Here is a 25432-nt window from a genome sequence, read left to right as displayed (position 1 = left end):
ATCTGCATATTACTCTTTTATTAGATAGGATAAAGGCCTGGTACAGGGGTGGGGGCCAAATGGTTTGCCCTGAAGGGTGTCCCGGATCAGGGTGGGGTTCCCTTGGGGCATGAGGCGGCCTGAGCGAGGGGCCTGTGATGGTTTGCAGGCCAGCCACACCCCTGGCAACCCAAGCGAGGCCCTGGTATCTGGAATTTATTTTCCTTCTACAATTGAAACTTTGTAGCCTGGAGCGGAGCCAAGCCTGCTGCTCCCTCCGGGGCGGCAGCCATTTCTGTGGCAGTTAATTCACCTTCTACAATTGAAACTTTGTAGCCTTAAGCGGGTGAGCCCGGCCAGGGTGTGTGGAAAGCTTTGCTTCCCCTGTTGCCGCCGGCAACCCTGGCCTGTTCTCTCAAGCTCCATTCTGCCGCCATTTGTTTGAATTTGTTTACCTTCTATAATTGAAACTTTGTAGCTTGAGTGGAGGCTTAGGCCTGCAATGGCTATGGAAAGCTTGGCTTCCTCTGTTACCTGGGAAACCTTGCTCTCTGTGACTGTAGCCATCTTGGATGGGGTTAATTTGCATACTCGCCCTGATTGGCTGGTGGGTGTGGCTTGGCTGGTGGGCGTGGCTTATGTAGCGGAGTGATGGTTAATTTGCATATTGCCATTTTATTAGAGAGGATTTTATTAGAGAGGATACTCTTACCTAATATATATATATATATATATATGTTTATGTGTATATATTACTCTTACATACATACATACACTAGAGGCCTAGTGCATGGATTCGTGCATGGGTGGTGTCCAGCCGGCCCAGCCCAAATCAGGGCAGATCAGGGCTGGGCCTGTCAGGAGGAGGAGATGGCGGAAGGTTGGCCAGCCAGCCCACCCCAATTGGGGCCTGATCAGGGCTGGGCTGGCTGAGGGGAGGGGCCACAGGTGATTGGCCAGTGGGCCCCGCCCCCAATTGGGGTTTGGGGGCCGATTGGGGGCGGGGATGGCCATGGGGAGGGGCTCTGGGCAGTGGGCGGCCAGCCTCTCCCCAGAATGAGGTGGGAGGTGCCAATCGGGGGCCAGCAGCCTGGGGGAGGGGCAATGAGTGGTTGACCAGCCAGCCCTGCCCCTGATCGAGGTGGGGGGGCAATCTGGGGTGGGGCTGGGTGGGAGTAGGGGCTGCAGGAGGTTAGCTGGCTGGCCCCACCCCCTATTGGGGTGGAGGGGTGCAATCAGGGGCGGGGCCGGCTGGGGAGAAGAGTGGGGAGGGGGGTGTTTGGCCAGCCGGCCCCGCCCTTGATCAGGGTGGGAGAGTCCGATCAGGGGCAGGACGGCCGGGGGGAGGGGCCACGAGAGGTTGACCAGCAAGCCCCACCCCCTGATCGGGCCGGTTCACTGGCCACAGTGGGTGTCACAGCGACTGGTCGTTCCAGTCGTTATGGCATCTCGGTCACTGGCTCTTTATATATATACTAATGGCCCAGTGCATGAAATTTGTGCATGGGGTGGGGGGGGGTGTTCCTCAGCCCGGCCTGCACCCTCTCCAATCTGGGACCCCTCAAAGGATGTCCTACTGCTGGTTTACAGGGATCGGGCCTAAACCGGCAGTCGGACATCCCTCTCGCAATCTGGGACTGCTGGCTCCTAACCACTCACCTGCCTGTCTTCCTGCCTGATTGCCCCTAACCACTCTGCCTGCTGGCCTGCTCACCCTCAACTGCCCCCCCTGCTGGCCTGCTCGCCCCCACCTTCCCTCCCCAATGGCCTGCTTGTCCCCAACTGCCCCCCTGCTGGCCTGCTCACTCCAAACTGCCCTCCACTGTCCTGATCACCTCCAACTGACCCCCACTGATGGCCTGCTCACCCCCAACTGGCCCCCCTGCTGGTATGCTTACCTCCAATGGCCCCGCCCCCCACCAGCCTGATCACCCACAACTGCCGTCCCATCCTGGTCTGCTCACCCACAACTGCCCTCCCCTCTTGGCCTCTAACCACCTCTACCTCAGCCCTGCCACCATGGCTTTGTCCAGAAGAATGTCCAGAAGGTCTCCTGGAAGGTCTCCCAGTCTAATTAGCATATTACCCTTTTATTAGTATAGTGGCCTGGTGCATGGGTGGGGGCCGGCTGGTTTGCCCTGAAGGGTGTCAGGGTGGGGGTCCTGCTGGGGTGCCTGGTCAGCCTGGGTGAGGGGCTGAGGGCTGTTTTCAGGCTAGCCACACCTCCTTCAGGGTGGGGGTCCCCGCTGGGGTGCCTGGCCAGCCTGGGTGAGGGGCTGATGGCTGTTTGCAGGCTGGCCATGGCCCCCAGCAACCCAAGCTCCCAGCCCTCCTTTTTTTCTTTTTTCTTTTTTTTCAGCGCCTCCTTGAGCGAAGGCCAGGGCTGGCTGGAAGCAGGTATCTGGGATTTATTTATCTTCTATAATTGAAACTTTGTAGCCTTGAACAGAGGCCAGGGCCGGCCAGGGCGGGCAGAAAGCTTGGCTTCCTCCATTGCTGGGGGCAACCCAAGCCTCCTGCTCACTCCAGCTCCGTGGCCACTGCCATCTTGGTTGGGTTACTTTGCATACTCGCTCTGATTGGCTGGTGGGCATAGCAGAGGTATGGTCAATTTGCATGTTTCTCTTTTATTAGATAGGACTAGAGGCTTGGTGCACGAAATTCATGCATGGGGGGTAGAGTCCCCTCAGCCCAGCCTGCACCCTCTCCAATTTGGAACCCCTCGGGGGATGTCTGACTGCTGCTTTAGGCCCGATCCCAGTGATTGAGCCTAAACTGGCAGTTGGACATCCCTCTCACAATCCTGGACTGCTGGCTCCTAACTGCACACCTGCCTGCCTGCTTGATAGCCCCTAACTGCCCCCCCTGCCAGCCTGATCACCCCTAACCACCTCTGCCTGCCAGCCTGATCGCCTCCAACTGCCCCCCAGCCCTGCTGTCCTGGTTGCCCCCAACTGTCCCCTGCTGCTGGCCAGGTAGCCCCTAACTCCCCCCCTCCCCCGCCGGCCTGGTTGTACCCAACTGTCCCCCCTACCGGCCTCATCGCCCCTCACTGTCCCCCCCTGATGGCCTGGTTGCCCCATGCAGCCTGCTGTTCAGTCATTTGGTCGTCCCTCACTAACCCCCCTGCCGGCCTGGTTGCCCCATACAGCCTGCTGTTCAGTTGTTTGGTCGTCCGTCACTAACCCCCCTGCCGGCCTGGTCACCCCACACAGCCTGTTCTGTTGTCCCTCTGGTTGTTTCGTTGGTAAGGGTCCCAGGATTTTTATATATATGGATATATATGTATGTATATATCTCTTACCTGAAAATCCGAATTTCATTTCCACAGTGGCATCTTCACATTTGAACAATTTTGAACAAAAAAAAATTTCATATTTACATAGGGTATTAAATGTAAACATTGTGCTCTTCTTTTTAAACAAAATAATTTGGTCTTATAAACAATTTTAAAAATGACCAAGTATAAAGACTTTCTCTATTTATTGGCCCTATTATGGAAGAAAGTGAACTAGAGGTAGAATTGGAAGGTGAGGTGTTAATCAACTGTGCAACTTTGGACAGATAACTGAATCCTGAGCCCATTTCATTATCAGTCATGGGGGGTTGATACAGGCTAGATTGGTTCCCAAGTCATTTTCAGCTCTACTGTTCCCGATGTCTCAGGCCAGGGACTAAGCCTTAATATAGCTCTGTAATTCCTCTCTTCCTTGGGTATCCATAGAACCAGAACTTGTAAAATGAATAGATTTGGGAAGTAAACAAACTCAGGGGTCATTACCAGCCAGTTCTCTATCCCCCAGCCCAAACACACACACAAAGTGCATTACAAAAAGTTAACATACAATCATTGAGGAACTCTTCAAACCATTCAAGGTCAGTGACTGTAACCACAGCATAAAGCTCAGATAGTGTCCCTGTTCAATAGAGTCCTCCGTAATCTTCTTGCCCAGCTCTCCTCGGCCCCAGGTATACCCTACTTCACCAGTTTGGGTATCAGGAGTGAAATGTGTAGTGGGAAATTAAACACAGAAAGATTCTTTATTTTTGAACATGAAATTTAGATGAGAATCACATTTTATTAGTAGAAACCTGTTGTCTCAGAAACCTATTGTTGCTGTTTAACTACTACAGCCCTTCTCTATAGAGTTATTTTTGAGAGCAGTATTCTACTTGGGCAGGAATAATACTGATGTATGCAGAAGATTAAATGCAAGTGTTATATTCATATCTTTATGACACACTATGTTAAGAGATCCCACCATTTAAAAATGTCTCTTCCAAAACAATCCAAGTGAAAAATGGGCAAAGACTGGAATAAACATTTCTTCAAAGACTATATATAAATGGCCAATGAGCTCATAAAAAGAGACTCAAAATTACTAATCCTTGAGGAAATGCATATTGAAACCACTAAGAGATGCCAATTCATACCTACTAGTATAGCTACTATAAAAAACAAATGAACAAACAAACAAAACCTCCAGAAAATAACAAGTATTGTTGAGGATGTAGAGAAAAGGGAACCCTTTTACACTGCTATTGGGAATGTTAAATCATGCAGGCAACTGCTGTGGAAAACAGCATGGTAGTTCCTCAAAAAAAAAAAAAAATTAAACATAGAGTTAACATATGATCCAACAATTCCACTTCTGAGTACCCAAACCAAGATAAAAGCAGGAACTTGAACACATATTTGCACACCCATGATCATAGCAGCATTATTCACAATAGCTAAAACATGGAAGCAATCCAGTGTCCATTGAATGCATAAACCAAATGTGGTATATACATACAATGGAATATATCCAGCCTAAAAAGGAAGGAAATTCTGATACATGCTACAATATAGATGAACCTTGAAGACAAGTGCTAAGTGAATTAAGCCAGTCACAAAAAGACAAATACTATATGACTCCACTTATATGAGGTTTCTAGAATAGTCAAAATCATAGAGACAGAAAACAGAATGGTGGTTGTCAGGGGCTGGGGTGTTGGGGCAGGGAGAGGTTGGGGAGTTACTGTTTAATAGGAACAGAGTTTCAATTTGAGAAGATGTAATGGATCTAGAGACTGGTGGTGGTGGTTGAACAATATCAATATACTTAATGTCATAGAAGGATACACTTAAAAATAGTTAAAATGGCCCTAGCCAGTTTGGCTCAACAGATAGAAGAGTGTTGGACTGAAGACTGAAGGGTCCTGGGTTCGATTCCAGTCAAGGGCTCGATCCCCAGTGGGGGGTGTGCAGGAGGCAGCCGATTGATGATTCTCTCTATTCATTGATGTTTCTATCTCTCTCTTCCTCTCCCTTCCTCTCTGAAATCAATAAAAGTATATATAAAAAATAGTTAAAATGGGAAATTTCATAATATATGTATATTTTACTACAATAAAAAAAAGTCTCCTGGAACCTTTGTGATAGTGACAAAGACCAAGTATATGCTAACTTTCCCTTATGCTACTTAGGAAGGAAAAAAAAAGTCATCTGAATACCTACCATGTCCCAGGCACTCACATATCCACAAAAAAAGCAAAAACAAAATAAAAATCAATGAAACCAAACCAAACGAAAAACCCCACCACCTTGATTAGGTACTACTAACCCCTCGTTACAATGAAGAAACTGAGGTTCCTAAGTTAACATACCAGGTCAAATAGTGAAAACCAGTGGTCGGATTCAAAGGCACATCTGCCAACTCTGGAAGCCTGCATTCCTTTCAGTTCATGGCGTTATATTCTTCTTCCCACACTGTCTTTTTGAACAGGCTTTCTGCTTTGACCATAGAGCTTTTGTACTTAAAAGTTAGGCCTGCCTTCAGAAGTGGGCTAAAAAAGTCAGTCAACCAAATACATTCACTACGTGCCTACCATATGAGGCCCAGGGCTGGCTATGAAGTAAGAGTCATATTTCCTCCCAGCCATTGGCCATATGGCAGAAAAAAAAAAACACCACACACACACACACACATTCAATTAAAATTTCAGTGTTGGTCGACTCCCTCAAAAGCCACTGAGTACCCTGGGCTTTTGCATTATGTCTTTCAATAGTCCATATGGCCAGGATAAGTAGAAACAGTCTCATTTTACAGTGTAAGAGCATTTTCATCTTTTCCCCTAAACCTTCTACCATTGTAATTACTGATCTGCTGTTCCTCACTATTGTTGTGCTTCAAGCTGGAACTTAACAATGAAGGAAATGTGTGCTGTGCAGAAAACAGGCACCTCTTCGTTTTCTGAAAGAGAGCAGGGGGCTCCCTAGACTCTCCAGTGCCTATGGGCCAAGGTTTTATTTTCTTACTCTTGCGTGAAACACCCAAAGAAGAGGAACGCAGATTGTCTACACACGCCCAAACAAAGCAGTGTTGGCATTATCTAGTGAATACAGCCTATACTTGAGTAAGTACCCGAGGGTGAGCCACATATTCATTCATTCATTCACGACTTCATTTGTTGGCAGGCAGCTTGATCAGAGAACTCCAGGTAGGGGCATTCTGGATTCCAGGTCCAGCCTAGCTCCCCTCTTTGGCAGATATCTTTATGTTTGCGATAGGAGGCAAACGGGAAGTGGAACTGCGGAATGCGTGGCGTGACTTGTTTTGATTCAATGCAGTGAATCAGGGGAGCTACATGGTTTCAACACCAGCAACATTTTGCCTCTTAGATATCGCACAGGTTTCATTTAATGAGGAACCTCGGAAAAGTAGACATTTTTCCTTCCGCACCGAAATATTCTTCTCTCTCAAAAATGTGCTGTTACACCACAAATCTTGGGGAGCCAAATCAATTTCCTAAAATGGCATTTAAAAAAACCCTATAGCTCCTCATAATTGAGAATGGTGACAAATGGGAAGGCATATACACTCTCAGTGACTTATTTAGTGTTTAAAAACCTATATTTTAAGAATTTCTTAGTAGGTAAATGTGGCCTTTATATTATTTTTACTCTACTATAAGCAATTCTTTCTTTCCTTTGAATATGTATCTCCTTTCATTCTAATAATTCAAGAAAAACCTTTAATCAATGACCATTTATTGCTCAACCGCACTTTCTTTTGGAGACAAAGCTTAATTTTTTAAACCAGCTACACTAGGGTATTACACGCTTTCTCCAACATATGATGCAAACAGAATCCACAATCTCATTTCTTATCCGCTAGACCTAGTTACTGCACGTTTACGTATCATTCATAAATATGTGAACAAGTCATGGGCACAGCCTCTCAGTAAGAGCATCCGTTGCTCAAGAAAACCAAAGACTAAAAATTGCGTTCCGATCTTACTATTTCAGTCTGTCTATGATGTATACAGGTAAGGAAACAGCCCAGAAACACTTAGACATTTAATCTCTCACTGCAATTAATATGTATCTTCACCTAGAGATTAAAAAAAAATCCATATAAACATAAAATCCATGTATTTATTTGAGGCAAGTTAAACCTGCCACACTCCCCCGAGAAAGGATGCAACTTTAGGATAAGACCTACTGGCAAATGGTAGCTGTTTCTGAGGTTATCCTGAAAGCAGCTTTACAGAGCAGAGGGAAGACACGCTTTCTTTCTTTCTTTTTTTTTTAATGGTAAATACTGCCCCTCACAAACGCAATTCCACAGCCTTTGTTGGCAAATTCTGAGTACAAAAGGATTTAAACCCCATCCCCCCCCCCCAAAAAAAAAGCCAAATCACAGTCATTATGCTGCAAAACAAATGATACGCCGGCACAATGAGTAGGAAAGATAATGCAATTAACATTTTACACCACTTACACCCCCAAAGCAGGACTGCGACGCTCCGATCAGCGCACAGCTCCACAGCTCCAACTGATTTCAAACCAGCCCTGCTTTGCTTCCAAAGAGAACTGTGCAAACAGCTTCTTTCATTTACTGTGTTTTCTTGACCAGTCACCGAAGCGAAGCACTAATAATCTTTCTTTCTTTCTTTCTTTTCTTTTAAAGCCAATGTGGTCATTCAAAAAAAGCCCTTCTCAAAGAACCCGTCCTAATCATTTCCCCCCGAAACAATGTCCGTCTGCCCTAAGAAATCTGCCCTTAAAACCACAGGCGCCGGTCATGTTACCCATTTCAAAAGGAGCCACATGAGAAGCATTTTTTACCTTGGCTCCGAGGCTGGTCAGAGAAGAGTGGCTTCTCTCCTCTCTCCGCGCCGAGGTGTGTGTGCAGCGAGCTCCGCGCAGCCCGCCCAGCCCAGCCCAGCGGCAGTAGTAGGAGCTGCCCACGGAGTGGCGGCTGTGTGTGTATGTGTAGCAGCAGCGCCTGCAGCCCAGGGACTAGTCCCCACCCAGCTTTGTCTCCAGTCATCGCTTTTTCTACAGGAAGCAGCTCATCTCCCACTTCCTCCTCCTCTTGGTAGCTGCGAGCGGCTTTCTTCTTTCCCTCTCACTCCATTTCAGGGCTCACCAGGGGTCTCGCCTTTTCCCGGGCTACTGACACAATCTGACCAGAAGAGTCCCCTTTTGTTCGCAGCCCCTTTGGTGCTCTGTTCCTTCCTGTCCCTTTTGTTTCCTCCCCCTCATCTCCGCAGCCGCCTTCAGCCATGGCCTCACCTGCGGACCCCCAGGCCAGCGCACCGTCTGCTTTCTTAGCCTGAACTTGGCTTGTTTTCATTGCTGTGGTGGCTGTGGCTACAGCTGTTCTTTAGGGAGGGTCAACAGCCCCTGGCCAGGTTCTGGCCCAGAGATCCAGCCCTGGCCTCCATGGCTCCTTCTGATTCACTGTAGTCCCCTTCAAATGAGTTAGCTGGATGCTTGCAACACATTGCTGCAGCATTTTTCTCTGTTGCCAACATTCCAACGCCCAATTTCTCCAAGGCCCCGCTATCACTGAAGTCTTGCTTAACCCATATACTCAGAAAAGAATGGCCCTGGTAAGTATTCTTGTGGGGCATTGGAGCTAAACCAAGTCCTGCAATGCTACCTGTAGCCTAACAATGAACACATGTTCCCAAGATACTTGATGGTGGGAAGGAAGGAGGTGGTCATAGGTCCTTGCGATATACTGGTAATCCCAGCCCCAAAAGAGAACTTTCTCCTGCACCGCCCCCACCATCTCCTCCACCCCCCCTCCCACTGCTCGTACACACACACACACTGGTAGAACTGAAAGGACCAGCAGAGTCCCCTGCCTGTCACTTCAGGAGGTGGTGCAGTGTTATGGACAAGGGTAGAGACGGCAGGAAGTCTGTTCATCCACCAGGATTTGAATCCAAGCTGTCATTACTGACTGCATGAACTTGGGCAACTTATTTCATTTCTACTTGCCTCGATTTCCTCACCTGCAAAAGGGAAATCACGTTTTGTCACACCCCACAGCAGATGTCTGAGGATGAAAGGAGATGGTACACAAAAACAATGTAATCATTCCTGAAACAGCGGAAGTATTCGTATTCAACACATATTAGCTCTTAATACTTTTAGAGGAAGATGAAGCTCAGAAAAGGCACGTGACGTCTACAGTCAGCAGCCAAACCAGGACCAGTACTTGGTTTGTGGATTCCCCACAATTAGTATATTCGTGACTACACCCTGATGCTCCTGGTGGCAATTTATTCAGCTTGCAAGTCATTCTCCTCCAATAACAGCATAGGTGTTTTGCAGAAGCTACAGATTAAGCACAAGCTGGGATGGGTGGTGTGTGTGTGTGTGGGGGGGGGGGGGGGGATGACGGGGGGTCCAGTGTCCAGGTTGCTCTGCTTGGAAATCTCTCCCTAAGAATCAGTGCCTGGAAAGTTAATTTTTTTAAAAAAATATATTTTATTGATTTTTTACAGAGAGGAAGGGAGAGGGATAGAGAGCTAGAAACATCGATGAGAGAGATGATCAGCTGCCTCCTGCACTCTCCCCACTGGGGATGTGCCCGCAACCAAGGTACATGCCCTTGACCGGAATCGAACCTGGGACCCTTGAGTCCACAGGCCGACGCTCTATCCACTGAGCCAAACCGGTTAGGGCTGGAAAGTTAATTTTTAAAAATATTTTTAAAAATATGTTTTTTTACCTGATTTTTAGAGAGAGAGGAAAGGAGAGGGAGAGAGATAGAAACATCAACATCAGTTGGCTGCCTCCGGCACACCCCCTGCTGGGGATCAAATGGGTGCCCTGTTGGTGCAAGGGTGGACACTCAACCACTGAGCCACACCAGCTGGGCTGGGAAGTTCATTTTCCCCAGCAACAGAGTTAATCCCCCAACTCCCCTGTTCAAATCCAGCCTCACCTTAACCATTCCAGCAAGTCAACTAACAGGAAATGTTGGAAATCTGGGGCTGATGCAGGATAACTAGATCATCAGGTAAGTCACCAAGTAAGTCTTCCCAAACCACCTGGGGGACTACGGCACATTAACCCAGAAGGTACAGAATTCGATTTCTATGAAATGTTCTGAGATAGTCCTAGGACACCCTTCGTTTTCCTTCGATGTCCCATGAACGTTGTCTCTTTATTTCTTCCTGGAAATCTTTTATCAAAAAGGACCCTGGTGACAACTCACTAACATTAGAAAGTTACAAATGGATTGTTTTAAGATGAACAATGAGGAACTGCTTTTGAATCACCAGCAAATAGAGTTGCGGTAGTGGGAGAGGATTAGACATGGATTCCCACAGCCTCCTGCAACTCAATGAAAATCAGACATAAATTACTTCTAAATCAGGAATCTTGGTGCCAAGGATTATCAGAAGCTGTTATACAAAAGTTTAAATATGTATATGTGATATCAAGTCTAAGAAAAATGAGAAGCACAATTATTAATGGTTGGAAAATTTAGAGAAATAGCCCTAGCTGGTTTGACTCAGTGGATAGAGCGTTGGCCTGCGGACTGAAGGGTCCCAGGTTTTTTGTTTTGTTTTTTGTTTTAAAATATATTTTTATTGGTTTCAGAGATGAAGGGAGAGGGAGAGAGAAATAGAAACATCAATGATGAGAATCATTGATTTGGTTACCTCCTGCTTGTCCCCCACTGGGGATCAAACCTGCAACCCAGGCATGTACCCTTGACTGGAATTGAACCTGAGACTCTTCAGTCCACAGTCCGACGCTGTATCCACTGAGCCAAACCAGCCAGGGCAGGGTCCCAGATTTGATTCTGGTCAAGGGCCATACCCAGGTTGCAGGCTTGATCCCCAGTAAGGGACATGCAGGAGGCAGCCAATCAATGATTCTATCTCATCATTGATGTTTCTATCTCTCTTTCCCTTTCCCTTCCTCTCTGAAATAAAAAATATATATTAAAAAAATAAAAATGTGGATATTCTTTAAAAAAAGGAAAGAAAGATTAGAGAAACAAATCTTTGGTGAATTTTAGCTAGTGGATTCTGGCATTAACTCTGGATTCAAATAGGTCTCTTTCATTTTTTTAATCCTCTCTCTCTCTTCCCTTCTCACTCTCCTCTCAGCCATCAGAGAGTGGTTGGTACTTATTTTTCTGTCTACATAGGAAAATCTCTCTCAGATAATAACACCTGTAGGATGTTGTCTGCCTGCTGCTTGTTTCTTCATCTCTGGCCCTTACAAAACTCTCCGTAGGTTAACTTGACCATTGCTGGGAAGTGAAAACTAGATTTTAAGATCTTTCTCTTCCTGTCATTAACTTCATTGCTTTCAAGTGATCCCAATAGCCGGTTTTTCTAGAGAGAAAACAAAAATGTGGGGGTATAGATTGGCCAAGAGAGTAGATTTAATCCGGGTCAGAGCTCTTAACAGAAGTGTGGTAAGCATTCATACTATCTGCAGAGAGTTCATTACTTAGGAGGTAAAATTGCATTTCACCATTAACAGTTCATGCCATCAGCAACTAAATATGAACCTATCCTAAGTACATTTCATCAATGCATAAAACAAAGGCCTATAATCCTATCTAATAAAAGAGTAATATGCAAATTGACCATACATCTGCTACACCCACAAGCCATGCCCACCAGCCAATCAGGAGCGAGTATGCAAATTAACCCAACCAAGATGGCTGCGGCCACAGAGAGAGCAGGAGGCTTGGGTTTCCCTGGCAATGGAGGAAGCCAAGCTTTCCGCCTGCCCTGGCCTGCCTTGGCCTCTGCTTAAGGCTACAAAGTTTAAATTATAGAAGACAAATAAATCCCAGATACCAGGGCCTCCACTTGGGTCGCCGGGGGGCGTGGCCAGCCTGCAAACCACCACAGGCCCCTTGCCCAGGCTGCCCCACGCCCCAAGGGAACCCCCACCCTGATCTGGGACACACTTCAGGGCAAACCAGCTGGCCCCCACCCGTGCACCAGGCCTCTATCCTATCTAATCTAATCTAATAATAGACAAATATGCAAATTGACCGCACCTTCGCTACACCCAAGCCACGCCCACCAGCCAAGCCACGCCCACCAACCAATCAGGACGAATATGCAAATTATCAAAACAAAGATGGCGGCTAATTTGCATATCACGACAGTGTAGAAAGAAGCCAAGAGCTGCAGAAGGGAGCAAAGCTGCAGAGAAGCAAGCAAGCGGGGGGGGGGGGAGGAGAAGGGAGGAGCAGAGGCGGGGCCGGGGGAGAAGGAAGTTGAGCAGGCGGGGCCGGGGGAGAAGGGAGGAGCAGAGGCGGGGCCAGGGGAGAAGGGAGGAGCAGAGGCGGGGCCGGGGGAGAAGGGAGGAGCAGAGGCGGGGCCAGGGGAGAAGGGAAGAGCGGAGGCGGGCAGGGGAGAAGGGAAAAACAGGCGGGCTGGCAGAGAAGGCGGACGGGGGGAGAAGGGAGGAGCGGAGGCGGGGCGGGGGAGAAGGGAAAAACAGGCGGGCTGGCAGAGAAGGCGGGCCGGGGGAGAAGGGAGGAGCGGAGGCGGGGCCAGGGAAGAAGGAAGGAGAGCAGGCTGGCAGAGAAGTTAGAAAAGCAGGGGGGCTGGCGGAGATCGTGGGGCGGGGGACAAGGGAGGAGAGCAGGCAGAGTGGGGTAGAGTGCAGCAGGAAACCCTATTGCAGGATTTTTCCTGCAACGGGAACGCTAGTTAAAGAATAATATGCAAATTAACCATCACTCCAACACGCAATATGGCTGCCCCCATGTGGTCAAAGATAACTACCCCCATGTGGACACAAGATGGCTGTCACAAGATGGCCAGCAGGGGAGGGCAGTTGGGAGGGACCAGGCCTGCAAGGGAGGGCAGTTGGGGGCGATCAAGCCTGCAGGGGAGGGCAGTTAGGGGTGACCAGGCCAGCAGAGGAGGGAAGTTGGGGGCGACTGGGCCTGCAGGGGAGGGTAGTTAGGGGCAAACAGGCTGGCAGGGGAGCAGTTAGGCATCAATCAGACTGGCAGGGGAGTGGTTAGGGGGTGATCAGGCTGGCAGGCAGAAGCAGTTAGGGGCAATCAGGAAGGCAGGAAGGCAAGCAGTTGGGAGCCAGCAGTCCTGGATTGTGAGAGGGATGTCCGACTGCCCGTTTAGGCCCGATCCTGGTAGATCGGGCCTAAATGGGCAGTCGGACATCCCTTGAGGGGTCCCAGATTGGAGAGGGTGCAGGCTGGGCTGAGGGACAACCCCCCTCCCCGTGCACGAATTTCTTACCCAGGCCTCTAGTATCTAATATTCATCAATGGCCCTGTTTGTATTTCTTACATTTATCTACCTGATAGAAGTGGCGGGTGGTAATAAAGAGAACATAATTTTGGCCTGTTCTCTCTCCTGCATTATTGAACATTCTAGCTGGATGTTCCTTGGAGTTCCTTAATATGAACACTCCCCAAATTATAGATATTGTTTCATCTGAAGCTTGTTCCCCTCTCTATATCATCATTTTATTGAATGAGGACTATAAACCAGTTGCCCACAGCAGAAATATCAGAATAATATCAGCACCATTATCTCTGTTACCCTATGTCTGACTTAAAGTTCCTCATCCTTTCATTCCCACCACCAAACTATCTCTTTGACCACTGCCCCGCCTCTATTACTCTGCTATTGTCTTATGACATAAATTGCTTAGCTTTTCCTATGTGACTGCAATACTTCCTCCTGCCTCCAGCTTTTCTTCTTAGCCAGGACCACTAGAAGTATGTATCTGAAATGAAGAGTTGAGCATGTCACTCTGCCCTGATAAAATTTCTCAGTACCTCCCCTCCCCATCACTTACAGGATACAAATTTTAATCCCTTTGCATGGAATGCATACAAGGCATTCTGAAATGTCACCCAACTACCCTCTAAGGTTACTATGTAGCCTATTGCTACCCCATGTCAACCCAACCCACATCCACTTTTAAGGCAGGTTTCTGGTGGAGCCATGCTCTTTTCTCCTCTACATCTTGCCATACGCTCTTCCTTTTGCCTAAAATGCCCTTATTCCTCCCTCCACTTTGTCTGCTGGCAACGCCTCCTTATCCTGACAGACTCCACTCCTCTTAGAAGCCTTCCCGGATCACACAGGCAGAGCCCGTTGTGTCCTGCTCTGTGGGTACATGGTTCCTTCCCTCTATCTCCATTTCTGCACTAACCGCATTGTTTTAATGAGTGGTTATATGTCCACCTCACTCATTAGTATTTGTGCGTCTTAAGACTAGGGCCGTAGTTTATTCATCCTTGCTTGTCACATACTAGTTAACAGATGTTTGTATAATAAAAATACATCATTGGCAATAATTCCAAAACTGCTTTTGTATTCCTTTGGGTGACTAAGGAGAAAGTAAAAAGGAAGTTTATGATCTGAGAAGTTGGTCATAAGATAAGAAACAATTACCACCACCCCCTTTTCTTTTCTTTTCTTTTTTTTTTGCAAATTGTCTGAAGTAAACCATGGCACATGCATACCAAACTCTAAATATTTGTTATATAGGTAACCATTCAATAAAATGGTGCTATTGAAAGGGGAACAAGCTTTAGATGAAATAATATCTATAATTTGGAAGATGTTCATATTAAAGACTCCAAGGAACATCCAGTTAGAATGTCTAATAATGCAGGAAAGAGATTAGGCCTAAAGACTCTGAAACAACTCCTGGTTCCATTTCTGTAGTGAGTTGTTTATAAAGAAGCATAGTCTGGCAATAAAAAGTAATTTAAAAAAATAGATTTTTAAAATAAATAGAAAAAAAGGAAAGAAAGCTATTTTTCATTTGCATTTGTGGATGAACTTTAAAGAGATGAATTTATAAGCCAGAAACACTTTTCACATACCCTCCTGCACTCTCCAGCTTTTGCCACCTCACAGCTGTCCCAGAGCTTCTCATATGTCAAATCCTCCAATTCTTCCTCTAATCTCTCTATGATATTATTCCTCTCTCCCTCCTCCCCCCTTGCCATGCCCAGCTAGTCCTTTACCATTTTGATTGACTTGCCTTCTCTGGCTAAGACCTCCCTACTTTTCTGTCGATGTCTCAATTCTGGTCTCTCTTTATCCATTCTTATTCTATTTATCAGAGAGGAGCTGCAAACTACCCCAGCAATGCACTCCTTGAGCACATGTGTGGGCTGCGATGAACAGGGAAAAGTGAAATGGGAATAAGGTGACTTCATATACTAATAAATCTTGCCCACTTATATACATTGATGATACATTTAATGGCTTGCTTAATTGTGCCAAGTAGTCATTAAAATGAATAAGTAAATCATTGAGCTATTATTTTATCACAGAAAAAAACAACAAATGGAATTCCAGGCATTTCTTAGATCAACTCAAGGGAATAGAAGTGTCTCTGAAGACTTCTTCAAAACGAGGCATAATCATGATCTGATCTGTGTGTCATAGAGTCATTCCCTCCCCCAGACATCTGAGCCAATCCCAGCTGTTAGGAGCCACAAAGACTGAATCTTATCTGGTTTAAAGAGAGTCAGGGGGTAGGGTGAGCAGAATTAATCTTTCTCAGAGAGAGGTGCTGACCCTCACAAATGAAAATGGCCAGTCTCTGTCTCAGAGCCCAGCACAAAAGCTAGTAGGTCAAGGGGTTTGCAGAGTGATGGCCAACTCTTCCTCCAGAGAGGGCAGTGTTAGAGGCAAGAGTTTTTCTTTCCCTCTGCCCTGGGCAGGCTAACTAGAGGATTAAGTGGAATAGTGTGAAGCCCCCCAATTCTCTGATATGGCCTGAAATGTCACCAAAACTGAAGTCATTGGGGTTGTTAACCCAAATGTGTATATGTACGTGTTATATACATTAAGCCTTGGGAGGTTGTCGGTGATGAATAAGTTCGAGAAATTTGCTTTCCTAACACCTCAGGAGAAAAATACAAGTGTTGATGGGAAGGGGAAGGGAATGGACTCAGAGGCCAAGGGTGGGCAAAAGCTGGGAGGGCTGGAGGTGGGTTCATTGTGAGCGCGAGGTCTTGTCAATGATCAATGACACTGAGTATGTAAGGACACAAGAAGGAAGAAGGCAGGAGATGGCAAGGGAGGCAGACCAGAGCTGGAAGCACTAGTAGGCAAGAAAGAGCCATAGCGGTGTGGATGTGGATCCAAACAGCTGTGCCCAGGGGGAGTTTGGCTAGCTTAAGTAGGAACCAAGGCTAGACACCCCCTGAGTGGAGACTGCTGGCTGTGTGCCTGAAGTTCTGGTCTTCCCCTAAGTGGGAAGTGTTCCAAATCCTCCACCAGCAGACGTGGAGCTGGACTGTCACCGAGGTTAACAGAAGAATTTAAACCAAATGCACTGCTACCATAAACACAAAAGGAATTCTGCAAAAAGGAATTTTACCTGACCCCTCTAAAATGGCTCTGGAGATCCACACAGAATATCAGGGACAACAGGAAACGAGCAATGAGATCAAGAACAGGGAGTCAGCATCGAGCCAGCATTGCTCAGTGGTTGAGCTTTGACTTATGAACCAGGAGGTCATGGTCAATTCCCTTTAGGAGCATATCTGTGGGTTTTGGACTTGATTCCCCAGAGTGGGGCATACAGGAAGCAGCCGATCAATGATTCTCTCTCGTCATTGATATTTCTCTCTCTCTCTCCCTCTCCCTTCCTCTCTGAAATCAATAGACATATTTTAAAAAAGAAGAAAAACTGGGAGTCAGGAACCAAGCATGACAGAGATGAGGGAACATTGTGCACAAGCAAAGCCTTGGAAAAACAATCCTTTGAAAGGAATGTCAAAATTAAAGGATACGAATCAGTGAGATTAATATCACAGGAATAAATCATTTTGAAGTGTGTTGGGAGAAAAGCTATAGAATAATGACTCCAATCATTTGTATGTAAGGCAGAAAGGCAAGACTTGATTTTTCTGTGCCAGATAATGCTGAGCAGACAGGGTGATCTATTTTGATAGTAAACAGGTTGGCAAAAGTCTAGAGAATGAAAGGTGTTTGGAGGCATCCTGTCTTTGTTGAATATCCACAGGTTTGCCTATGATCTTCAAAGCTCTGTTTTCTCCCAACTTTTAAGGTCCTCACTTTGATTTTTTCCTATGATAGAACTTCAGAAACAGAACCATAGGAGTTGAGGAGGGAATCGTGCTGAGAGTGGGATGGTGAATCTGCCTCTTCTATTAGGTCCATTTGAGTCTAGTAACTAGGCTGAGTGCTCCCTGAGGACAGAGGTCGTGTCTGACATCTGTGTGCCCAGCACCTCACTCAGTGCTCGGCATGTTGTGTGTGCTCAGGACGTGTTTGGTAACTTTAAGTGAGCCTAAATAATTAGGCCCCATGGAAGAGAGTTGTATTACTGGCCACTTAGAAAGGACAAGAACATACATTTTACAAAATGAGCAAACAAACCACGAAGGCTTCTTGAAATATTACAAAAATGCCCTTGAGAATCAGAAAAAAATGAAGAGAAGATGTGGAAAGGAGAAAAATGTAATATTGATGTTAAAAAGGGAAGATGCCGAAGGAATAATATTAAACCAGGAGGAAAAATCTGTTATTTACTTAGTTATAACGAAACCCCACTATATGTAGAAAGCTTTTATAAAGTTTTGTCAATTGATTATTCTTCTTCCAAATATGTAAACTTGGAAGGTACATTTTTGGTAAGGCATTTGATATAACTTCCTATAAAATGTTACAAAAATGACTTCAGTTGCTTTAGTAAAAAGTTATTCAGCACTCCTTAAGTATTAATTGTATGGTTAGACAGAGAAATTTCAGCAGAGAAGAATTGTGAGGTGTATAGTAAATTTGGGAATCTCAAATTATTGACTTGGCAAAAACAATAAGATTCATTAGCAAATTGCTATTTTTACTTATATGATTTTCTAAAAGAAAATGGCTGGGTTATGTGTATCTCCCCTTCTCCACAAATCACCTCTTGCTTATTCTGGTTATAGCTCTTATCACACAGTATGGTTACTGCATGTTTCCCATTCTCTATCCTCTACCATATGTGGAATTCTAGAATACACAGGTAATGTCTTACTCAGTGTTGCATCTCTAGTACCTCTCACTATGCTCAGTGAATAGCACATAGTAGGTGTGCAATAAATTTTTGTTGCATGTATGAATAGAAGCAAAAGCATGCCAGGTGAAGCACAGAGATTAATTTTAGGAGAAAAATTATAAGCCGAACATCTGTAGGTTTATTTTTTAAATATATTTTTATTCATTTCAGAGAGGAAGGGAGAGAGATAGAGAGATAGAAACATCAATGATGAGAGAGAATCATTGGTTGGCTACCTCCTGCAGGCCCCACACTGGGGATCAAGCCTGAAACCCGGGAATGTGCCCCTATGGGGAATCGAACCATGACCTCCTGGTTCATAGGTCGACACTCAGCTACTGAGCCTCTCTGGCCAGGCCATTTATTTATAATTTAAAAAAATCATTAAATCCTATAGTTTGTTAGTAAAGAAGTTTGTTATTCTTTATACATCCTCATGTATGGTTGTGTTTTCAAATGAAAAGAGTAAGTTACTTGCACAAGATCAGTTATTATCACTGAGTCTTTCCCAGCTCAAAATACTGGAATTCACCCAGACCACAGCAAGTCATTTGCTTGCCATTAAAATATTTATGTACATTCCTCACAATTATCCACCCCCAAATGTCTGCATCTAGAAAGTAGAGTTATACTAACTGAAAATTGACAGCATAAATATGACTTAAAAACCCACCAAAACACTATAAACACACTTGGTACGCTGCCTTAGAGTGGAAAACTACATTACCTTCACCCTTACTTAAGGATTACATAGACGAATGATTCTATAGCTGAAGAAGGTGAGAGCAATAATCTCAAATAATACAGTCAAGAGGGAAAGAAGTTCCACATGTTGTAGCTGAGGAGACACCACTAGAGAAAAATAAGTTTTCAAGGAAGAAGTTAAAGTGTTCAGAATGAATAGATTTGCTTAACCATTAGCAAGACATTTTATTCTGCAATAGTTAAAGGAAATCCTTCAAAGACCCACTATTTATGATGACCATCAGATGGGACAACATAAACACCTTTCTACCCCTAAATTTCTGAGAAGATAGCTGTGTGCTTATCTTGATTACCTGAAATTGGGTATAACTTATACATTCAAATATACAAGTATTTATTGGAAGCTTATTGGGTGCCAGCAGGAAACAAAATAGACTAAGCCTCTTATCTCATGGAGTTTATATGATAGTGAGTAAATAAAAAAATAAAATAGTTGATACATAAATGTGATGTATCAGATACCATTAATTCCTGTGAGGAAAAATCAAATGGGGTAAAGGGGAACAGAGTGGTGGGTGTACATGCAATATTTTAAAATATGTTTTTATTGTTTTTTTTAGAGAGAGAGGAAGGGAAAGGGAGATACAAACACCGATGAGAGAGAAACATCAACATTGATCAGCTGCCTCCTGCATGCCCCCCCCCCCCCCCCCCCCCGCCACTGGGATCAAACCGGCAACCCAGGCATGTGTCCTGACCGGAAATTGAGCCAGCAACCTCCTGGTTCATGGGTCAACACTCAACCACTGAGCCACACCGGCCAGGCTGCATGCAATATTTTAAGTAGGATGGTTAAGGAAGGGTGCTGGTTATTCTCTGATTTCTACCCCTCCCTCATCTGTTTCAATTCATTCTCCACCTTGCTTTGCTTTGCTCTGTACCCCATGGTATCTCCAAAATAGCCCCCAATTATTCTTCACTTCTGCTGTTAGCACCCTTGTGTGGTCTCCTCGTGGATATTAACTCAGAACTGATCTGTGACTAACTGAGTAAGGCTGAGGTGACAGTGTAGAATTTTCAAGGCTATGTCATAACAGGCATTGTTGCATCCATCTTGGCCTCTTTTTTAAAAAATATATTTTTATTGAATTTAGAGAGGAAGGGAGAGGGATAGAGAGATAGAAACATCAATGATGAGAGAGAATCACTGATCGGCTGCTTCCTGCACACCCCCTATTGGGGATTGAGCCCGCAACCCAGGCACGTGCCCTTGGCCGGAATCGAACCTGGGACCCTTCAGTCCACAGGCCGACGCTCTATCCACTGAGCCAAACCGGCTAGGGCAATCTTGGCCTCTTGAATCACTCACTCTCAAGGCAGCCAGATGCCATATTGTGAGGACACTCAAGCAGCCCTTCAGAGAGGCCCATATGGGGAGGATCTTTGGTCTTCTGCCAACAACCAGCAACAGGCTCACCAGCTGTGTGAGTGAGCCTCCTTGGAAGTGGATCCTCCACTCTACACAAACCTTCAAATAACTGACCTCTTGACTGCAATCTCATGATAACATCCAGATAAGCTGCTTCCGATATCCTGACCCACAGAAACTGTAAGAGATAATAAATGTTTATTGTTGGAAGCCACGGTATGTGGGGGTAATTTGTTTTGCAACAATAGATGACTTGTATAGTACCAAACACTCCATTGCCCTGACTCCCCGGACTCTGGTTTCCGGCTGTGTTTGGCCAGTGTGCAGAAAATGAGGTCAGTGTATTTATTCCTCGGTGTGTTTATGCTGCTCTGGCCCCGGTTTTCTCCCTCAGTCACCACAGCTCTTTCTGGGCAGCCCCTTGAATCTCTAGGCCTGCTCCTACAACACTGTTCTTCCCTCTGTCCCTTCCAAGCCTAGACATGGCATTGAATTTTGCTGTTAGTTTCCCTAATCCTACACACACCTCTGTAACTAGTCCTTTCATTCTCCCAAAGATTGTGTAGCTTCTATTTTATGCCAAGAGCCACTCGGATATGAAGGCGTTCTGTAGGAGAGGGTATTTGGAGACTTGAAGGAAATGAGGGAAGGAGGACTCCTAACATGTGTGAAAGAGTATTCCAACAAATGCAAAGACCCTGAGATGAAGGAATGTTTGGTGTGTTCAAAGAACAGCAAGATGGTCAGCGTGGGTAGAGTGGTATGCACGAATAGGAAAGTGTTAGGGAAGGAGGATGGAGAGGTAGTCAGGGAGAATTTTGTGGGCCCTGGTTGTATTCGGAGTGTCACATACAGCCATGGGGTGGGTGGGGAGTGGTCTGAACAGGGTGTGCCATGATCTAACTTACATTGTGAGGCCAGGATATAGGTAGAGCTCATGGACACTGGATGACCAGTAATCAGGCTCTTTCAGAATTTAGAGAGACGATGGGTAATAAAGGTAGAGAGAAGAGGTTGAATTTGGAATGTATTTTGAAACCAGACCTGTAAGAATTGCTGCTAAATTGGATGTGAAGAAAGTAAGAGTAAGGAACACCCTACTGAGCAATTTACTGAAATGAGCAAAAGGGAACCGAGGGGGGCAGTTTGGAGGAAAAGGGAGTGGAAATCAAGAATTTTTTCATTTTATCTTCAAAAGAGAAAAAGGGTAACATTCTGCTGTTTAATAAAAAATTAAAAAAAGGAGGATGAAAGGATTTTTCTCACTTTACGAAGAGAAAGATCTCCATCACAGAATAACATTTCTATCTCTGGCCCATTAGAATCTTGTCGTTAGAAGACTTAAAATCAAGTAGAGTGTTCTCAACTTTGCAGATAAACGTGATCAGTTATGGGTCAGTTCTGACTCCCCAAAAGGTCAGACTAAATAAATCCAGGGGCCAAGTCTGTTTCTGGGCCCACGGGCCCTATTTTCTGGTAATAAAACACAATCTGCCTATGGAGTGAGGGTTCTAATGATCATGCCTGTAAAACATAATCTCACTGGCCAACCTCACATGACTTTCTTTTTTTAAAATTTGAATTTTGACAACCTTCAGCTCTGAGCAGATGTGGCAGGAAACAAGACTTAACAGACACTTCCGTTTTTCTTGGGACAGTACCCTTTGTCCTACTTCTGCAGTTCACGGCTTCTTCTTACCTTAAAAGGAGAGCTGTGCCCCCACCCAAACGGAGACACTCCCTCTCTTGCACATCAGTGGTTACCTGCTTTTCCTCTGCAGACCTGAAGCCTAGGGCAATGCAGTGTGGAGCTTATGCTTACAGACTTGCGGCTACAACTTGCTAGGGACCAAGCAGCACCCTCTGTGCTCTGATGGGGGAGAAGGCAACACCCTTCATCTTCTTATAATGTTTGCCACCCGCTCACTCGCACACACTGGTCTTTGATGCCAACGGGCATCTTCATTGTGATTGTGTTCATCATAACCTCTGTCTAAAAATTCTGTAGGCTTCCAGGAAGGGACACAGCCGGCTCTGATAAAATGGACTTCTCCTCCCTTCCCCCTCTTGTTCCCATGGCAACTCTGCATGACTGATTTCCTGGTTGCCATGTAAATGCAGTGGGATCCCATCCACTGCACCACACAAAGACGTCAGTAAGAATGGTGAGAAAACACAAATCATATTTAAAAAGACAAAGGATTTCATCTCAAGCCTTTTTTTTTTTCTCACACAAAAGTGGAGGAAAGGAAACAATTGTAATTAGAAATAGAGCTCTTCCCAAGGAAGGATTGAGTGTGTCTCTCCCTCATTAAAGGGAAGGCTGGAAAAAACAGGGGAAATCCCTCATTTGTAGCTGGAGGAGTTGGCATGGTGACAGGGAGACAGATGCCATTCTCAGGTGGCAAGAGCCCTTTAGTAATCAGCCTGCGTCTCACTGAGAGGAAATCTGAGATATTTAACTGGAGAGGGAGAACTGAGTTAGATTGGAAACAAAACAAAAAAATCAGGCCTCATGGACATTTTTAAGAATTCCTTTTATTTGTATAGTTTAAAGATTTTAGAATTAAGTTTCCAAATGCTCTAATATTTGCTTGATGATGAATTTTTATTTCTATCCAACAATTTTTGAATTTTTATTTCTACCCAACAACAAAATGCAGTTGTTTTTCTATTTTATAAATTGATTTGTAACACCCTGATAAATCTACATGCCAAAATTTGATTAATCCAGATTGCTATGGTTTTCAAAGCCTGGGTATTACCTATGTTTAGTAATATCTATAAAGAACACTGGCATGTAAAACATATTTTGTATTACCCTCTATGCATACAAAAACTAAATTGTTGATAACTTACCTTCTTGACTTGTCATCAAATCTTAGAATTAAGTGGTTTAAAATGAATGTGTTGTTTCAGTCTTTTGACAAATGTTTCTGCCTTTTGACAACAGTTTCATATAAAGGTTTTTAGAAACCTAATCAAGAAGAATTTCCATAGGTTTGCTGAAAAACTGGCACTATTATTTTTTTACTATTAATTGCATTGTTGATTTTCGGAAACTGAATCACGAGGTCATTTTTGAACACCTACCTTGTGGGAAGTTGGAGCTGCAATGAGCTAAAGTAGCCCGTTTTATAGATGCCAGAGAATGGCCCCTAGAGATAAAAACTATGGTAGTCTAGGGTACGAAGCCGATGGAGCCAGGCAATGTAACTGCTATTTCTTAATATTCTTTCTGGCATTTAACATTGCCTCATCACAAAAGCCAGCATGTTCTAAACTGGGTCAATAAATGTCACACAAGGTAAAAAGTTGGGGCAGGAAATTCAGAGCTCAAATACTTTTGCAAAACCTTAGGTTTAAGAATGGTAGGTTTATTTACTGTAGAACTTCTCACAGCTTTTGATATCTAAGGTGACACTAGGAGGAGGCTCGATAGTATTGATCACATTTTCCAAATGTTTCTGATCACCGAGCAATGTCTTGACAGAACATCTCTTAGTGCTTCTGAGCTTATTTTGAGAATATGCTGTCCAGATTTAATTTAAAGATACATGGACTTTTGTTTATTATTTAAAATTATAAAGTTTGCCCGGCCAGTGTGGCTCAGTGGTTGAGTGTTGACCCATGAACCAGGAGATCACAGTTCAATTCTGGGTCAGGGCACATGCCTGGGTTTCCACCATGATTCCCAGTAGGGGGCGTGCAGGAGGTAGCCAATTGATGATTCTCTCTCATCAGTAACGTTTCTAATTCTCTCCCCCCTCTTCCTTCCTCTCTCTGAAATCAATGAAAAATATATTTTAAAAAAGAAAAATTATAAAAATTTAAAAAGTGATTGGCTCCATATGACTCTCCTGGGAGGAACCACCAATGCTTAGGGGACCTTCTTGGGACTGAGTCTTCTTCAATGGGGATTTTGGAGCTTCCATCTGGCTGCACTGACTCTTTATACAACAACCCCAAACCAGCTGTGAAAAACAACAGATTGCCAGCAACCTCACCACCACAGAAGCCAATAAGAAAAGTGATTCCTGTTTCTCCACCTCACTATAGTCAGAGAGCAGATGTGCCCTAGTCTAGTCTGCCCAGAGGAGATGGAGAGAGCTTTGAACCAAAGAGGAGATGGTTAACAAGACCAGATGGATTTAACAAACAGAAGTGACTGAAGAGTTATGGGATAGAATGAACATCGGTCAGGGAGCTTGCTGCCTAGGGAGAGCTGACTTGAACAGAGTTGGTAGTAGTCATCTGAAAGATTAAAATAGGTCCATGTTTTTACTTCAACAAGTTGAGTGTCTGCAATTAAACTGGTTAAGTAGCGGGGTCAGCCTTGTCGGAGCACAGACAGGGAAACTGAGAAGAGGAGGCATAGCAAGGAGATCGATATATTGTGCCTGGGTTACCAGGAGAGTCTTTAGAACAGCGGTAGTAATTGAGGTGGCAGCCTAGGGCCAAATAAGAAAAAGGGGACTTTGCAGGCTGAGGTAACTGCCTGCTCAGGGGCATGAGGGTTGGACAGAGCATGGCTTATTCTGCAAACCATGAATGGTTTGGCACAGTGGGGGCACAGGGCCAGGGTGTGTTGGTGGGGTACACTGTGGGTTGAAGAGGTGGGCTGGTGTTGGTTTGGGAAGTACTTCCATAGCATTTCAACCATCGAAGATTTTAGTCAGAGGACTAATATGATCAGGTTTGCATTTGGGAGAAACAGTTCCATGACTGTAGGGTAAGCTTTGAAAGGGAGCAGGGTGGAAGGGGAGAGCACAGTAGACACAAAATATTTGAGTGGTTTCCATAGCACCAAACAGTCAAGTGTCTGGGAGAAGAGCAAGAAAGAAGGGATGAGGATTACTCTCAAGAGTAAAACAACCAGAGTAGATGGCATGCCTTCATCTGCCCCCTCAATCATTATTCGTTTGCATGAATACAAAAGCAGTATCTCTTTTCTCTCCTTGCCCCAAAGACCTTCCCTAGGATTG

General features: G+C 45.1%; 1 protein-coding gene across 1 annotated transcript in view; it reads right to left on the bottom strand.

Moving 5' to 3' along the window:
• GNG2 (G protein subunit gamma 2) overlaps positions 1-8224 on the bottom strand; it is a 110658-nt gene extending 102434 nt beyond the window's left edge. Inside the window, exon 1 of the mRNA XM_079769479.1 lies at positions 8093-8224. The gene's annotated coding sequence lies outside the window, so the exon portion shown is untranslated. The remainder of the gene's footprint in view (positions 1-8092) is intronic.
• Positions 8225-25432: the final 17208 nt, after the last annotated feature.

The sequence above is a fragment of the Cnephaeus nilssonii genome (genome assembly GCF_951640355.1).
Source record: "Cnephaeus nilssonii genome assembly, chromosome: 4".
NCBI lineage: Eukaryota > Metazoa > Chordata > Mammalia > Chiroptera > Vespertilionidae > Cnephaeus > Cnephaeus nilssonii.
The sequence above is the reverse complement of the archived record's forward strand: the minus strand, read 5'-3'. Positions and strand labels throughout refer to the sequence as shown.